We start from the raw sequence: 12,890 nt of genomic DNA, 5'->3' as shown, positions 1-12,890 counted from the left end.
AGTTCTTTCATCTTCCGGTATTGCTCCATATAATGTTGCCACTTTGGAGGATTTAAAAGTTAAACATTCTTTTAGACCCCCCTTCTCTGCCACACACACTTGCTGATCACTAACTCGCTGCTTCACCAGCTGTTGTGTTGATTAGGATCAAAAGTTTTCCACGAGGTACGTCTTGTGGAAGGGATGGTTTGTGTGCACAACACCTTAGGGATTGCTTGAGTGGAGCTGCTGTTGCTATTTTTGATGAGCTAGTTGCTTCTATCACTCAGGTGGTTAATTTATTTCTTGCTGGAACTTGTCATCAGGTGTTGGGTGAATATATTGCTAGTGCTCCTCTTACACCGCTTGTCAAACCAGGTGGCGATATTCATCCGATAGCCGTGGGTACTGTTTGGAGGCGTTTGGTTTCTAAGGTTGGTGTTGTCATGGTTGGTTCTTCCTTAGGTGATTACTTTGATGGTCTCCAATTTGGTGTTGGGGTGTCTGGAGGAGGTGAAGCTATACTTCATGCTGTAAATCGACTAATTGAGGATCGTGGACATGTTGCTGGTGTTTCGATGTTGCTGGTAGATTTTAAAAATACTTTTAATTTGGTAGATCGAGATGTCATGTTATGAGAAGTTCGGCTTCATTGTCCTTCTATCCCGCGTTGGGTTGAATTCTGCTACTCTAATCCTGCTAGATTGTATTATAAGGAGCATATCTTGTGGTCTTGTCAGGGGGTACAACAGGGTGATCCCCTTGGCCTTCTACTTTTTACTTTGGTGCTACACCCCTTGGTATGTAAAATCAGAGATTCTTTTGATATATGTCTACAGGCTTGGTATTTAGATGATGGCACTATTGTTGGTGATACTTTAATTGTAGGAAAGATTTTAGAGTTGATTTTGTAGGATGGTCCCCAATATGGCTTACATCTTAATGTTGTTAAAACTGAGGTCTATTGGCCTAAGGATGATCATAGAAGCAGGCTTGCAATTGTCTTCCCACCTAATATTGCTCGCCCCTTGCAAGGTGTTAAATTACTTGGTGGGCATGTTAGTGTGGATTCTAATTTTAGTAGTGAGCTCGTGATGAAGAGAGTGGCTAAAACCATATGCTTATGGATGTCGTTGGTAAGATTAATGACCCTCAATATGAGTTACTGCTTCTTCGTGCATGCACCAGAGTTTCAAAACTTTATTTTGCTATGCGTACATGTCCTCCGCGTATATTTCAGTCTGCTCAGTTCTTGTTTGACAAGGCTCTTCGCTCTACCTTAGAGCGTATTTTTACAGCTTCCGGACCTGGTGTTAGTGACTGGAAATGGAGGTTGGCTACTTTACCTTTATCTTTGGGGGGGCTCGGGCCTAATTCTGCTAGTTATGAATGGTAATACCTATCGCTGCATTTTATGCTACCGACCGGGTGTTCCATTACTTTCTTGTTTGAAGCCTTGCTCTGCTTGTTCTAAGGTTTTTGAGGCAGATATGTATGGAGATCATGCTGTGTCGTGTGCTAGTATGGTTAGTATTAAACATCAACATAATATTGTACGTGATACCCTTGTGGACATCTGCTATCGATCAAGGATTTTAGTTGATAAGGAAGTTGATATAGGTTTAGATGGTGGACTGGACAAAAAATTACGTCCAGTAGATCTACTGCTCTACTCTTGGGATATGGGGCTTGATGTGTGTGTCGATTTGACTAGGTCATCTCCCTTGACCAAAACTGGGATGTCTGATTTTATGGCGGGTCAGGCGGTGATTGATTATGCTCAACGCAAATGTGTCAAATATTAGACTAAGTGTGCTATTATTGGATATAACTATAACTTTCTTCCTTTCTCATTCTCTTCACTGAGAGAATTAGATAATGACGCTATTGAATTACTTAAACGGATACAAAAGATCTCCTTAGCTCAGGATATTGGCAAGAAGCCAAGGATTATGACATCATCAAACCACAAAGGATTGACACATGGAAAGAAAGTGATGCATGATGGATGATGTCATCAGGGGAGAAGATATTTATGCAAGGAAATCAAAGAAGCTTTTCCATTTTTTCCATTTCATCATTTTGCTCTCGGCCAAAATAATACCAGCAACTTCAAACTTCCATATCTCCTTCAATACTCACTCAAATATTGTGTTATATATCCCTTTGGAAAGGTATTCAGATGGCCTACAACTCTTGTTCACAAGTCTCATCCAAATAATCATGGTAAGACCTTCATTTTTACAGTTCTTTAAATCGGACTTTTAGAAACTTCAAAATCTAAACTTTGTGTTTTCTTGATTATTTGTGAGATCCAAAATTCTATAAGGATTGATCAAGGTTTTAAGGCTCCCTAGAAACTTTTCACTCACAAATCAAGGTATAAAAACTTCTTGACCTTTAGTACTAAGCTTGATTGTTTGAGTTTTTAGATGAATTGGTAAATGTATAGTTAGATCCACGCTTAGTAGTGATTTTTATGAAGTTGTGTTGATTTTGAATGGTGAAGTTGTAGTGATTGAATGAATTGATAAAACTTTGGAGTGTGGACTGATTTTTCAGTGGTTTAAGCTGTATTTGTTGTTTTATTGATTGTTGGAGGATGGGAGTAAATTGATGAGGATTTAGAGTGGTAATTATTTTGGGAATAGCATAAACATAGCCGTCATAATGCCCGATTTACCTTAGACTGTTTTTGTTCTTAGCTTCAGGACCCGTGAACTCACTGTAAGATTCTGAAATTTGCCATTTTTAGCTAGATCATGTCGTAAGCTTCATTTTGGTATGTGGTTCCCTTAGATCTGATGTACGGTTTAGGAGAAACGACCATTTTAAGTAACGGCATTTTGCGAGCAAACCATTACCCCTCGCTTAATTTTGAAACCTTGTTTAAGGCCCTTAAAAGACTAATTAAATTACGAAACAATTCTGTAAGGTGGATTAGGTAGTTGGTGAAGTATTCGTGAATGAGTCGCCTTAAAATTCGTAACGGTTAATTTATTAAAATTAGTGGAGCCGAGGGTATGCGAGCGGTTAATGCAAATCGTTAAGCGTCTAAGCGACCATAAGCGACTGTTAGGGTATGAGTAAGTTTTGACTAGTTTCTTAAGTGACTGTGGTCTATATCTGACTTATGTTATTGTTCATAGGTTACCGGATCCACTCTAAGCTTAAGTCTACCCCAGAACGCTCAAACAAGTTTTCTACCTGTTATACTGTTGTTGTGATGTAAATATATTGATGCATTATCTTGAGATAAGTGCATGACTGTTATTAGAAAATCTTACGATATATTGGAGCATGTTGATATGATATATATATGCATGTTGTGAAATCTTTATATTCCAATATTAATTCAAATGCTTATAAACTGCATAATACCTATGCTAGAGATAAGCAGTTGTTGCGTATACCCTTAGTATAGGGGACCCAAGGGTGAACATTTTTCTAAACCGGGAGTCGATGTTCCCGAGTATAATATATATATATAGTTTTCTATAACTATTAATCGAATAAGGTATATTCGATAGTTTTGAATAATAATCAAACTTATTTTCGATTATTCAAATAAAGATCGTACTTTCGTATAAGTATATCTTTTGTTATTTATTATTCGTTTCAAGTATGAGTTTTTTTTAAAACTTCTACTTTAATTATTTTTATAAAGATTATCAAATAATATTCAGATATTTTCTAACATATCGAGAATGATTTATTTTATTAAATCATCAATACTCTAAACATTCTTTAAAATGTTTTCGAGTCTTCAAAATGATTTTAAAAAGTTAAAGCGGATCCTAAAACTCGTTTTCAAATTTAAGATCTTCCTTTCGAAGGAGATTTAAATACTCGCTTAAAAATTTGAGGGATCCGGCTTTGTGTTGTATTTTATATTCACAACGAGGTTGCGGTTTTGATAAAAGAATTTGATTACTTGCCCAACGTTCCGGAAGTAAGTCCATCTAATTGAGTCGGCATAAGCGACGGGCCGGGGTACGGTCTATCGAAGTGTAAGTGGCTGGGTGGCAGTCCATCAACGCGTAAGAGGTCGGGTGGCGGTCCAGCACAAGGTCCTAACGCGGCCAGGGTGATGACCGGTGGGGGATTCATCCATCTACTAGTATAAAAGCATACTTATTGGTATCCTTGCCAGATCAGCAAGATATCGGGTTTATGCCAAAGCTTTCTTCTTTCCAAATTTATTGGATATTAAAACTCTGTTTATAATTTTCATAACAGAGGTTTTCAAGGAGTGTATGAGAGAGATATATATAGGTGTGTATATATATCGGACTTAATAAAGTATCTCGTAACTTCATTTCTTTCAAATGATATTTCAAAGATTGAATCTATTCAAGTCTTATCTTGTAGTCTCATCTATGTGATGAACTTTTGAAAATGATTATACCTTGAACGGTGGTAGTTCAAGTAGTATTCGGAAAAGATATAAGTATATTGGAGTATCTTGTAACTTCATCTTTTCAACTTATATCTAGTTAATGATTATCTTATGCATGACAAAGATTTTCAAAAAAACGTTGAGACAAGGTTAGATATATGAGATCACCTTGCAACGATATTTTTATATAGTTATAAACGGGAACTCTGTGTATATTATACATGTCAGAGGGTTTCAAAGATTTTGAAATATATATATGTATATATATACTGAATATTTTGTGACTTCGTCGCGTGAAGATATCAAACTTGGTTCATATCTGCTTGACCAAGACTTTCATGAGTACTATGAGAATGCTCATATATTGTTAATTGTTATACATATTATTGCGGTGGGATTGTTGCTCACCCTTGCTTTCTTCTTTCATCATACAACAACAGATAGATAAGATGAACAGGACCAAGCTCCCAATTCGCGAGCGGATAGGAAACGTTGCGCAGTTTCCTATAGGCATTGGTGCCGCTGTAGCTGAGGTAGGAACTACCAATAGGCTAGGCTTTCAACTTTTGATGTACCAGACTTATGTATCTTTATGAATTGTAATAATGGCAAAGAAATGTAAATTTATTCAAAAACCCTTTTGAGGTATAATGACTTATCATTGTGGAATAAAATGACTTGTGTTATTTTGGTATTCATCTCTGAGACTATAACTTGTGGTGTGTGTGTTTATTGTGGAGTCACAGTACGCAGTAGTTGGTTGTTTATTAAGATTGGGTGTTATTAAGGGAAATGGAACTCGTGACAACCCGGATTTGGGGGTGTTACAGAAATGGTATCAGAGCTAAGCGTTATAAACCTCAGAGATGATGCTACATTAAGATAAGAAGTTCACTAAGATAATAAAAACTCTTTCCAAGTTCATAGTCAGACTACCTAACATAGTACTGACAGTTAAAACCCTCATGGGAACCCTTATAAATATCGTGATAGAAGCGTTGTTTATTTTCGTATATGGTAGTGGGACTCCGAACCCTGAAGTTCAAGAGCAATAATACGATGATGTTTTACTATATATTGGGGATCAGATTATGGATCCAATGGAGCACCCTAACGAGGGACCAGATGATGATCATATTAAGGATGTAGCAATTAAGGATGTTATCCCAAAAGGGATTGTTGCTGAGAAGGATCCCGTGGAGGATCCTGACAAGAATGAAGAAAGGACCGTTGAGGAATTGATGATCGTGGTTAGGGCGACTACCAGAGGTAGGATTGGCCGGTTATTACCGTAGGTTCGTTCAAGTTTGCAAAGATAACATCCCCTTTAACGCGGCTTACTCATAAGACTGAGAAGTTTGAATGGACAGAGAAATGCGAGAATAACTTTCAAGAACTGAAGTAAAGATTGGTGATGGCCCCTATGTTGGCGTTGTCAGATGGAAAAAGAGATTTTGTGATTGTAGTGACGCTTCGCATAAGGAATTAGGGTGCTTCTTATACAGCACAGCAAGGTAATCGCGTACGCGTCAAGAGAATTAAGGGAATATAAAATTCGATATCCCACCCATGATCTTGGGCTCACGGTAATAGTTTTGCCCTAAATATTTGAGGCACTACTTGTATGGATAGAAGTGCGATATTTACATAAACCATAAGAGCTCAATTATATTTCCACGCAGAAAGAGCTTAACATGCGCCAGAGGAGGTGGTTAGATCTAATCAAGGATTACGAGTATGAGATTCTTTATCATCCAAGAAAAGCCAATATGGTGGATGACGCCCTTAGTAGAAAGGAGAAACTCAAGATGATAATTTCTTCAGAAGAATTGGTAAGAGATTTTGAGAAAATGGAAATAGAAGTGAAGGTAATCGGAGCCGGTATTGAAAAGGTGTTTGAGATTATAATGCAGCCCAAATTATTGGAAAAGATCATATTGTGCCAAGAAGAAGTGATGAATGAAGGCAGAGAGCCAATGACGGGAGAAGAGATCAATACCGAGAAAGATGATAAGGGAATAATGAAGTATTCCGACAAAAATTGGGTTTCAATGTTCAAGAGCTTAAAGATGAGATCTTAGATGAAAGCCCTAGTTTGAGGAATAAGATTTAGAGTAAACCCTAAAAATGATAGTCAGGGAGGTCGCCATCAAGATAGAAGGAACCCATAACATAATGAAGTAGAAAATGAGGATTTAAAATTTGTAGGATGACCCCGATTATGGGGATGAGGAGGGAACATTCATACTAAGGAAATAGAAGTCGAGTAAGGAAAGGAGACCCGAGACGGTAATCCTATACGGAAATTCATGGACCTGTCTAAACATAACTTAGATTATTATCCCCAACCACCACCCTGAGGAAATAATGCGGTGAGAAATTCTTTCAGGGCCTTTAAGTCGCTAAGCTCTCAGCAGAGTTCCAAGGAACATGCTGACCCAGTCGAGGCAAGAGCCTGGCTAAAGGAAAAATAGGAATCATTTGAGATTCTAAATGATTGACGAATCACAAAAGACTTTTTTTATCACTTACCCTCCTAAGAGAGAGGCCACCCACTGGTGAAAGGCCAAGAAAGGCATGGAGCCAGAGGTTATAATAAACTGATTAAAGTTTAGTCAATTGTTTTCGGTAAAGTACTTCCCAAGGTTATGAAGGTAGTGTAAAAGCTTTAAATCCAGAACAAAAGCGGACGAGAATGATGAATTATGAATCTAAGTTGTAAAAATTGGATGAAGGAAGTGACCTTCAAGAATGTGGAGTGTAAGACCGGTGGCTTGATACCCAGGAAGGAAGACGCCAGGAATGAGAGATATCCCAACATTGAGATGACTGTTGAGATAAATAACAAAAGTAAATACGGAATTATTAAGAAGAAGTTCACGTTGAACACGACCAATATCTTCCAGAACATCCTTGTTATCGTTACCAAATTAGGCAAGAAAAGCGGATAACCGTTGTTATCTTTTGGAGGCCATATTGATTGACCTCATTTTGAATAGAGATGTTATTGTGAAATTAGGCATATACTATCGAGGTGGGAATGATTGAATAAGATACCCTTATCAGGGATATATGACTTGATTTATCCATGTAAGGATGCAAGTACCTTTTTAAAGGTGGAATTAAGGATATAACCTCAATAACTTGAGATGAACCATGGGGGATGCATAAAGGTTGGCATTTCACCCTTAATAGGGACATTATGAGTTTGGGTAGTACGAATGAAGGACTAAGGCTACAACAACCTTTAAAGAGTAGTGGAGAAAGTTTTCAGAACTATATTGACAATGATTCTTGTATTAGTAAATGGTATCTTGATATGCCCTGTACCTAGGGTGTACTTGATGAAGGATTTAAGGATAACCTTAGAGGTTTTACAAGGAGAAAGGTAATATTCAAAGTTCTTAAGAATAGGAATTTTGATAAAGAAAATATGACGTAATTATAATAATGCCAGGTGGGGCACGTGTTCAACCATAAGAAAGTATAGATCGACCCAATGAAGGTCGAGATTGGTGCAAACAAGAAGGACCCAAGATAAGAGACGTCCTAAGTATGATCGAGAGTCAGTCGTGACAATGTTCACATCTAAAGACTAAGGCAATGACTTATGGAAAAATGGTGATTTTTTTCACCAAGACTTAAGAAAAGCATTTTCACATAAGCAGTGATTGAAATGAGGTAGAAAATTTAGTTGGAGGTGGTTAAAATGATATAGATTGTAAGGAAATTTTACTACCAGGAAAGGCCAAAGAGGTGGCCGACACTTAAAGTGTAAGAGGACAATTATAGGCGCTCATTCCAGAGGAATACAGTGATGATGGTTAAAGCCGTGAAGGTTGTATTATGGTTTGAAAGATTGACATTTGTTCTGATGATTGTACGATACTCAACCGTAATAGTAGTTTGGTACAGATTTAATTCATGTAATCACCGTGAGCGGGCTATCTATCTTAGAAGGTCCTATCTTGAGATAAGCCAGGACCACGTTACGAGAGGACTAAATGAACCTTTGAGCTTCATGTTTCCGAATAAAGACATATGGTTAAGAATGGTATCAACCTGCTATCATTGCTTTGATTGAAACTCTTCTGTAATTTTATCTGCTTCATGTCATGTATGTACGTTAGGATCTGGAATGTTCTTCATACATCATGATTGGTGATTATGTTACCTCCTTAGAAGAATTCTATACGACATGTATGGACTCCGTATGGTTAGCTATTAAGATTTCATAGAAAATGAATGACGATAGTTGGTCAGCGGTGGACCATAGTAATGCAGCAATGATTCTGCGAGTAATGAGCCGATTACAACCATGAGAGTTGTATTAGAATGGATGTTGAGATTGAGTACCACTAATCAGGTCGTGGTGATGTATAAGTTATCATTGATAGACTAATTAAGTCGATTATCTACCTATTGAGTATTTATTTCTTCTTATCAATAAAGAGTAGTATTACTATACGAAGAAGGTTGCGGTGTAGCAATGGATTCTAGTAACGATGATGTCTAGAATGAAATCCCAAATTCGATTTTTGATGTTGAGGGAGTTTCAAAGATGATTGTTTTTTTAAGCTCGCGCAAGAGATGGGTCCATAGAATGATGGACGGAATAGCAAATATATTTAGGCATGTGAAATACGATGCGATAATACTTAATATTGATATATATATATACATCTATATGTATTTTGTTCTCCGGTGATAAACCTCTATAGTTCAGAGGTAGATTACAAGCCACATATTTTGTGACCATATATTTTTATATATAATTCTCTTAAATTCGTTCTTTTCTCTTCTTTTCATTTTCGTGTAAACTGAGAAGAACAACCCTTCCAAAAGGGGAGGTATAGCCGAATGACTATCTATCTGTGTGATAGAAGCCTAGTAGGATACCACATGTTTCTTAATTATTTGTCAAGTACTAAAGGCTGGCCACCTTCTGTACTAACTATGCAATAGAACAAGTGTTCATTGTCATAGTGATCTCTCAATAAATTCCTTTACTCTATATGACTGATCAAACTTTGGAAAATAGAAGCAGCTGAAAAAGGAGTAGTAAAAGTATGGTGGTATTCGGAATGGAAATGCGTTCGTGATACTAAGGTTGACGCATTTAGTAAAAGGTTATAAAACTCTAGCGAGTAAAGGTATATTTAGAATAGTATTCTGTACGGAAGATAGTAACGATTACGAACTGGAAAAGAGTGGGTATTGAGAAGCAAAAGCTATAATGCTAGAAGCTAAGATGATAGTCTGTGTAATAGACTTGAAAGAATTTGGAATGATCACTTAGTGCGGATTGAGTTTTCTTGCGACAATAGATCGTATGTCACTATCGAGATCTCGCCTTATAAGATCCTTGAGGGAAGACAATGTCGATCTCCCTTATATTAGGATGAAGTTGTAGAGCGCAAGATGCTCGGACCAGCAGTGGTCCAAAGGACCAAGGATATAATAGATCTAATCAGAGGATGGCTGGTAGTAGCCCAAGATGGACATAAGAAGTATGTTGATTTGACAATGAAAGGACAAAGAGTATGAAATACGGGACCTAGTGTTGTTAAAGGTATCCCCTTGGAAAGCCTTGGAAAGGATTGATGAGGTTCGGAAAGAAAGGAAAGCTAAGTCCACCATTTGTTGGACCCTTGGATATATTACGATATATTGGGAAGTTATCAAATGAACTAGCCCTACCCCCAAACCTGCAACAAGTTCATAACATGTTCCACGTATCAATATTAAGGAAGCATAATCCGAATGTTGGACACATAGGAGAATATAAGTGCATAAACATGCAACCAGACTTGACCTATATGGAGCTACTAGTAAGAGTTATGGATTGAAAGGAGCAAGTGCTTAGGAACAGGGTTATCAGACTAGTCAAAGTTTTGTGGCAAAACCACAATGTGGAAAAAAAATTGAAAATTGACTTGAAAGTTAGAAAGTGCAATGCTAGAAAAGCATCCCCAACTGTTTTCTATCTGATTCCGGGACATAATCCTTTTAAGAAGGGGAGACTGTAATAACCCCAATTTTTGGAAATTTTTGAAACCCTGGTGAATAGTAATTTTTTTTTTTCTGATTATGCCGATTGAGGAAAATTATCAGACCACACTATATAGGAGTACTGTTATGGAAATTCTGAGATCGTATTAGTATTCCATAAAGTAAATTACTGTATGTAAAGGTCGTCAGAATTCGAATCCGGACACTTTGATTTTTCTCGAGGATCATTAAAGGAATACTGTTAAGGATTATAATAGAGGATCATTAAAGGAATATAAGATATTAATAAAGGTTCAGGGAAGCCCAAGTAATAAGATCCCGGATATGATCCCTCAAACTATTAATGAGAACGAGAGTTAGGTGAACCGTAAAACAAATAAGCGAACAAGAGACAAGCTTGTACAAGAAGCCAAGGATTATGAAATCATCAAACCACAAGGGATTGACACATGGAAATAAAGTGATGCATGATGGATGATGTCACCAAGGGAGAAGATATTTATGCAAGAAAATCAAAGAAGCTTTTCCATTTTTTCCATTTCATCATTTTGCTCTCGGCCAAAATAATACCAGCAACTTCAAACTGCCATATCTCCTTCAATACTCACTCAAATATTGTGTTCTATAGCTCATTGGAAAGGTATTGAGATGGCCTACAACTCTTGTTCACAATTCGCATCCAAATAATCATGATGAACCTTTATTTTTACAGTTCTTTAAATAAGACTTTTAGAAACTTCAAAATCTAAACTTTGTGTTTTCTTGATTGTTTGTGAGATCCAAGCTTGTATAAGGATTGATCAAGGTTTTAAGGATCCCTAGAAACTTTACACTCCCAAATCAAGGTATAAAAACTTCTTGACCTTTAGTACTAAGCTTGATTGTTTGAGTTTTTAGATGAATTAGTAATGTATAGTTAGATCCATGCTTAGTAGTGATTTTTGTGAAGTTGTGTTGATTTTGAATGGTGAAGTTGTAGTGATTGAATGAGTTGGTAAAACCTTGGAGTGTGGAATTATTTTTCAGTTGTTTAAGTTGTATTTGTTATGTTATTGATTGTTGGAGGATGGTAGTGAATTGATGAGGATTTAGAGTGGTAATTATTTTGGGAATCGCATAAACATAGCCGTCGTAATGCCCGATTTACCTTAGACTGTTTTTGTACTTAGTTTCAGGACCCGTGAACTCACTGCAAGATTCTGAAATTTGCCATTTTTAGCTAGATCATGTCGTAAGCTTCATTTTGGTATGTGGTTCGCTTAGATCCGATGTACGGTTTAGGAGAAACGACCGTTTTAAGTAACGGCGTTTCGCGAGCGAACCATTACCCCTCGCTTAATTTTGAAACCTTTTTTAAGGCCCTTAAAAGACTAATTGGATTACGAAACAATTCTTTAAGGTGGATTAGTAAGTTGGTAAAGTATACGCGAAAAAGTCGCCTTAAAATTCATAACGGTTAATTTATTAAAATTAGTGGAGCCATGGGTACGCGAGCGGTTAACGCAAATCATTTAGCGTATAAGCGACCATAAGCGACTGTTAGGGTATGAGTAAGTTTTGACTAGTTTCTTAAGCGACCGTGGTCTAAATCCGACTTATGTTTTTGTTCATAGATTACCGGACCCACTCTAAGCTTAAGTCTATCCCGGAACGCTCAGGCAAGTTTTCTACCCGTTATACTGTTGTTGTGATGTAAATATATTAATGCATTATCTTGAGATAAGTGCATGACTGTTATTAGCAAATCTTTCTATATATTGGAGCATGTTGATATGGTATATATATGCATGTTGTGAAATCTTGATATTCTATTATCAGTTCAATTGCTTATAAACTGCATAATACCTATGTTAGAGATAAGCAGTAGTTGCGTATACCCTTAGTATATGGGACCCAAGGGTGAACATTTTTCTAAACCGGGAGTCGATGTTCCCAAGTATAATATATATATATAGTTTTCTTTAACTATTAATCGAATAAGGTATATTCAATAGTTTTGAATAATAATCAAACTTATTTTCGATTATTCAAATAAAGATCGTACTTTCGTATAAGTATATCTTTTGTTATTTATTATTCGTTTCAAGTATGAGTTTTTAAAACTTCTACTTCAATTATTTTTATAAAGATTATCCTTATGGGAATATTATTTAAATAATAATATTCAGATATTTTCGAACATATCGGGAATGATTTATTTTATTAAATCATCATTACTCTAAACATTCTTTAAAATGTTTTCGAGTCTTCAAAATGATTTTAAAAATTTAGAGCGGATCCCAAAACTCATTTTCAAATTTAAGATCTTCCTTTCGAAGGGGATTTAAATACTCGCTTAAAAATCTGAGGGATCCGGCGCTGTGGTGTATTTTATATTCGCAACGAGGTTGGAGTTTTGATAAAAGAATTTGATTACTTGGCCAACGTTCGAGAAGTAAGTCCATCTAATTGAGTCGGCATAAGCGACAGGCCGGGGTATGGTTTATCGAAGTGTAAGTGG

Source organism: Apium graveolens, chromosome 2 (assembly GCF_009905375.1).
Source record: "Apium graveolens cultivar Ventura chromosome 2, ASM990537v1, whole genome shotgun sequence".
NCBI classification, from domain to species: Eukaryota; Viridiplantae; Streptophyta; class Magnoliopsida; order Apiales; family Apiaceae; genus Apium; species Apium graveolens.
Note: the sequence above shows the minus strand (reverse complement) of the source record.